General features: G+C 59.6%; 1 non-coding gene across 1 annotated transcript; it reads left to right on the top strand.

Moving 5' to 3' along the window:
• Nucleotides 1-5,291: 5,291 nt before the first annotated feature.
• On the top strand, nucleotides 5,292-5,383 carry trnay-gua (transfer RNA tyrosine (anticodon GUA)). The gene is given in 2 exon segments: nucleotides 5,292-5,328; nucleotides 5,348-5,383. It is a non-coding gene; the product is annotated as a tRNA-Tyr (tRNA).
• Nucleotides 5,384-5,996: the final 613 nt, after the last annotated feature.

The raw sequence follows: 5,996 nt of genomic DNA, 5'->3' as shown, positions 1-5,996 counted from the left end.
CCGCAGAGGGGCTCGGGCGAGGGCAAGATAAGGAAAAGTGGGGGGCGGAGCGGGAGTCCTCGGCAGACATGGAGGTCTCCCTGCCTCAGCGCACCCCCAACAACAAAAGGAGGCGCCGCTCCGTTGAGGCGGAGGGGGAACAACATCCCTCCGCGGAGGAGTCGGTGCCCACCGCGTGTCCCGCGTCCCACACCAGCGCCCCCAAGCAGCGCCGTAGGCGGGAGGAGTCTGTCCCCGGGGAGGGTGAGACAGTCGAGGCTGCCCAGCCTCTGCCTCCCGGGGATGGCGTGGAAGATCTGCCTGTCGTGGGGGGCGCGGGGATCGCAGAGGAAAGCATTGCCGCCGGGCCGAAAAGGCCGAACCTGAGCCCGCCCAGCCAATAGCCAACTTCCCCCGGGATTTGCTCGACCCGTCAGAAACACAAATTAACAATTTTAATGAAACTGTACATGCTGGGCCGGGGGGTGGCAGCGGGGAGGGGGAGGGGGAGGAACACCCACCCTCGCCCCTTACTTTGGAGCTGGAGCACTTGGGGAGCCTGGGGATTTCCTATGGCCGGGTCTCTCCTTGTTCCCCGGTTCCTGGGGCGGAGGGGGAACCCCTTCCGCTGTCGTTTCCCGACCCAGCACCATTTTTTAAAGAGCCCAGTGGGGACTCCTCTGCCGACGATCCTGGGGGTGGGATCGGGGCAGAGCCAGGTCCGTTTGGAGCGGCCGGGTCATTTGCCGTACCTTGTGCGGTCGATGGGCCGGCTGCTGGCGGCCACCTCCCGGAGGAGGACGGGGACTCGGTGGGGGACGCGGGAGAAGAACTAGAGACCACCGCCAGGGAGGCGGTGGATTTGCTCGCGGCCGCCGCTGAGGCCCTCCTCATTCCTGCAAAGGAACTCCGGGACTTTTTGGCCCAGAGCCGGGGTCGCTGCAACCAAGCCCGACTGGCCCTGGAAAAATGGTCCGAGCCAGAGCTGATCAAGGGGTCCGTCCGCGCCGCCGCTAAAACCTTGGCCGCGGGCGGGCCCTTGACAAAGGAGCAACATCTTGAGCTGCGCGAGCTCGAGGGACTCCTCGCTGGGCTGCGGAGGGAGCGGAGTTCAACAAAAGACTCCGCTCCCTCCCCCACAATAGGTTAAGGTAGAGGTTGCACTATGCTTTTGCCATGAAGATAACCATAGCCAGCCTCAACATCAACGGCGGCAGAGGGGCACGCCGTAGATTTGACAATTTTTCGCTCCTGCGGGAGGGGAAATATGCGGCGTGCTTCCTGCAAGAAACCCACACCGTTCCGGGAGACGAACCCACGTGGCTCCTGGAATGGCAAGGAGAGGTCCGCATGAGCCACCTCACCGCCATTTCTAGTGGGGTGGCCATCTTGTTGGGCCCGCATTTTCAGCTGGAGATCTTGGGGGTCGAGGAGCCCGTGCCAGGCCGCTTGCTGCACGTAACGGTTCGCCTGGGGGACGTGCCGCTCCATCTCGTGAACGTGTACGCCCCTCAGCCCGGCCCGCAGCAAACGCGCTTCTTTGAAGAGGTGTCCGCTCTTCTTGGCTCCGTCGACGTCGGCGACTGCATTGTCCTCGGGGGGGATTTTAACTGCACCCTCGAGGCGAGGGACCGCTCTGGTGCCCCGCAGTGCATGACGGTGATGGAGAAGTTGAGGGGCCTGGTCGGGTCCTTCGACTTGGTGGACATCTGACGAAATCTCCACCCCGACTGCAGCGCCTTTACTTGGGTGAGGCCTGGAGTAGGATGGTCCAGAGTCGACCGCCTTTACGTGTCTCGGGCGTACGTTTCCTGCGTCCCGGCGGCCTCCATGCGGCCGGTGCCGTGTTCGGACCACCACCTGGTGTGGGCGGAGCTCGCTTCGCTCCGCGCGAGGACGGGGTCCGCGTACTGGCACTTTAACAACCGGCTGCTGGAGGACGTGCGGTTCCAGGACTCGTTCCGTCGATTCTGGTCCGACTGGAGAAGGAAGCAGGCGGGCTTCCCCTCCTTGAGGCTATGGTGGGACGTGGGCAAGGCTCACGTCCGCGTCTTCTGTCAAGAGTACGCGAGGGGGTCGACCAAGAGGCGGGCGGCCAGAGTCGGGCGCCTAGAAAAAGAGGTGCTCGACCTGGAATCCAGTCTCGGTCAAGTCATCCAGGACCCGGCCCTGCGGACGGTGTACGAAGCGAAGAAGGCCGCGCTGAAGGACCTGCAGCTCGTCGGGTCCCGAGGCGCGCTCGTGAGGTCGCGGATCCGGTTCCTGTGGGATCTGGACCGCGGCTCCCCCTTCTTCTACTCGCTGGAAAAAAGGCAGAGTGTCCGTAAGCAGCTCTTGACGCTGCTGGCCGACGACGGCTCTCTCGTCTCGGATCCGGAGGGCGTCAACAACAGGGCCCGTGAATATTACAGGGCTCTGTTCTCTCCGGATCTGTCCAGCGAGGAAGCGCGTAGAGTTTTGTGGGAGGACCTGCCGAAGGTCAGCCCGGAGGCCGTGAAAATTTGGAAGCTCCGCTAAGCCCTCGACCGGCTCTCGAGGGGAAAACCCCGGGGCTGGACGGGCTGACCGTGGAGTTCCACAGGGCGTTCTGGGACGTCCTGGGGAGCGACTATGCGCGGGTCCTGGGGGAAAGTCTGGCGACCGGGGAGATGCCCCTCTCTTGGCGCAGGGCAGTCATCGTCCTGCTGCCTAAGAACGGCGATCTCCGCCTCCTTAAGAACTGGCGCCCGGTCTCCCTCCTCAGCACGGACTACAAAATCTTCGCCAGGGCGATGTCTGCTCGCCTTGGTGCCGTGCTGGACCACATGATCCACCCCAACCAGTCCTACACGGTCCCGGGCCGGACAATCCACGATAACATCCATCTGGTCCGGGACCTCATCCATTGTTCCCAGGAGGCTGGTCTGTCGGTCGCCTTCCTATCCCTCGACCAAGAGAAGGCGTTCGACAGGGTGGATCACGACTATCTGCTCAGAACTCTGCGCGCTTTCGGGTTCGGGACGCATTTCGTCGCCCGGATCCGACTTTTGTACGCTGCCGCGGAGTGTCTGATTAAGGTTAACGGGTCCTTGACGGCGCCCCTTCGCTTTAGGAGAGGGGTGCGCCAGGGATGCCCCATGTCCGGCCAGTTATATGCCGTCTGCGTGGAGCCTTTCCTGCGCCTCCTGCGGACGAGGTTGACGGGACTGGCCCTGCAAGGGCCGGGCGTGGAGGTCGTCCTCTCGGCTTACGCCGATGACGTGCTCCTCGCGGTAGAGGATCCCGCTGACCTGCGGAGGATGCGTGAGTGCCAAGAGATTTACTCGGCCGCATCCTCCGCCAGAATCAACTGGGAGAAATGTTCCGGACTCCTGGTGGGTCAGTGGCGGGTGGACTCCCTGCCGGAGGAGCTCAGGCCTTTGGCTTGGAGCACAACCCATCTCCTCTATCTGGGTGTCTATCTTAGCCCAGACGAGGGAGCCTGGCCGACGAACTGGCAGGAGCTGGAGGCCAAGGTCGCCGCTCGCCTAGGGCGCTGGACAGGACTGCTCCGACTGCTGTCCTACAGGGGTCGAGCGCTAGTCATAAACCAGCTGGTGGCCTCAATGTTGTGGTACCGGCTGGTCACTTTGACCCCTCCCTCTGCGTTTGTCGCCAAAATACAGAAGAAGATGGTGGACTTCTTCTGGAACAACAGGAAGCACTGGGTCTCTGCTGAGGTCTTGAGTCTCCCGCTTGAGGAGGGCGGTCAGTCGTTGGTGTGCGTCAGCGCCCAGCTCGCGACTTTCCGTCTTCAGACCCTGCAGAGATACCTTTACGTCGAGCCCCCTCCTAGGTGGTGCGCTCTGGCGACGTATTTCTTCCGCCAGCAGCGCGACCTCAACTACGACACGCAGCTCCTGTTTGTGAACTTGGGGGGTGTCAGGACCGCCCTCCGGGAGCTGCCTGTCTTTTACAGGGACCTCATCAGGGTCTGGAACAAAGTCTCCACCAAGCGCAGCTCTCCGCCGGCTGCAGTGGCGGCTGTCCTGCAGGAGCCGCTGCTCGGGAATCCGTACCTCCACGACCGAGGTTTTATGTGGCGGTCGGAAGAGAGGGCTGTGGCTGGTGAGGTGACCAGGGTCAGGGACCTGCTCGATGGTGGAGGAGCGGGCTGGATGGCGCCAGACACGCTGGCGCGGCGCCTAAATTCAGCCGACGTCCGCCACGCGGCCGAAGCCATCATGTCGCTAAAGACAGCTTTGGGCCCTGACTCCGTTAGGTGCATCGAGGAGGCTCAAGCACGTGGGGAGATCCCGTCCGAACTGACCCCCATCCGGACGGAATTCCTCATTGGCGCCAAACCCCGGAACCTCCCTCGGGGGCCGGCGCCTCACAACTTGAGCCGCCTCGGGGAAATCCCCTCCGTGCCCTTCAGTTCCGCGCGGAGGGGTTTCCTGTACGGGCTGCTCCTGCACACTCTCAACTTTGCCATCCTCGCCTGCCGTCCGGACACGCCATGGCGTACCATCCTGCCGTCCGGAGGAGGCGGGGTTCCCCGATGGAGGGCACTCTACGCAGGGGTCCTCCCACTATTCATCGGGGACTTGGCCTGGAGGGTGGTGCACGGAGCAGTGCCGTGCAATAAATTTTTAAGCCGGTTCACGGACTCCCAGGCCGCCTGCAATTTCTGCGGTCTGGAGGAGTCCGTGTTCCATGTTTTTATTGAGTGCACGAGGTTGCAGCCCCTGTTTTATTATTTGAAGGGGCTGCTCCTGAAATTCTGGCTGCACTTCAGTCCCACTCTTCTGATCTTTGGGCACCCTGTGCGGAGGGGAGCGGGTAGGTCCGAAGGCCTCCTCGTAGGACTGCTCCTGGGCACGGCCAAGGGAGCCATCAGCCGGTCCAGGCAGCGGGCGGTCGAGGGGGTCGTTCAACCTGACTGCCTGCCTCTCTTCCGCTCTTACATCCGGTCCAGGGTGTCCTTGGAGATGGAGCACGCGGTGTCCACCGGTACGCTCGCAGCCTTCCGCGAGAGATGGGCACCGGAGGGACTGGAGTGCATCATCACGCCCGGCAACCAAATTTTAATTTGATTTTACGTTTTAAAGTTTAATTTGTTTTAATTGCCGGTGCTTTTAGTGTCCCCTTCCCTTTTATAGGGGGCACTGGGGAAAAATTGTGATTTTAGTGCCCAAAAAAAAAACCCAAAAAAAAGAAAAACACAAAAAAAAAAAAGGAAAAAAAAGGGCCTTGTAAATGTCTGGTGTGTCACCCAGGTCAGGTGGCACGGTTTAATGTTTTATGTTTTGCAGGTCGACTCTAAAAGAGTTTCATGCACAAGGAGCCGCTTCCCTTCGATAGCTCAGTTGGTAGAGCGGAGGACTGTAGTGGAATACTCAGCAAAGTCATCCTTAGGTCGCTGGTTCAATTCTGGCTCGAAGGAGCTAGTATACAAAAAACCGGCGGCTCCATAGCTCAGGGGTTAGAGCCCTGGTCTTATAAACCAGGAGTCGTGGGTTCAAATCTCACTGTGACCTACTCAAAATTAACTTAATATTTAAATTTGATTTTACATTTTAAAGTTTAATTTGTTTTAATTGCCGGTGCTTTTAGTGTCCCCCTCCCCTTTTATAGGGGGCACTGGAAAAAATGTGATTTTAGCGCCCCAAAAAAACCAAAAAAAAATAAAATTAAAGGGGCCTTGTAAATGTCTGCGGTGTCATCCAGGGCGGGTGGCACGGTTTAATGTTTTTTGTTTTGCAGATAAACTCCAAAAAGATTTTCATGCACAAGCAGAGAAGCCCGGCTAGCTCAGTCGGTGGAGCATGAGATTCTTAATCTCAGGGTCGTGGGTTTGAGCCCCATGTTAGTCGATTACTGTTCCTTAAAATTTATTCCACCGGTACGCTCGTGGCCTTCCGCGAGAGGTGGGCACCGGAGGGACTGGAGTGCATCATCACGCCCGGCAACCAAATTTTAATTTGATTTTATGTTTTTAAGTTAATTTGTTTTAATTGCCAGTGCTTTTAGTGTCCCCCTCCCCTTTTATAGGGGGC

The sequence above is a fragment of the Pristiophorus japonicus genome, chromosome 6, assembly GCF_044704955.1.
Source record: "Pristiophorus japonicus isolate sPriJap1 chromosome 6, sPriJap1.hap1, whole genome shotgun sequence".
NCBI lineage: Eukaryota > Metazoa > Chordata > Chondrichthyes > Pristiophoridae > Pristiophorus > Pristiophorus japonicus.
This window is presented reverse-complemented; position numbering and strand designations above follow the sequence as displayed.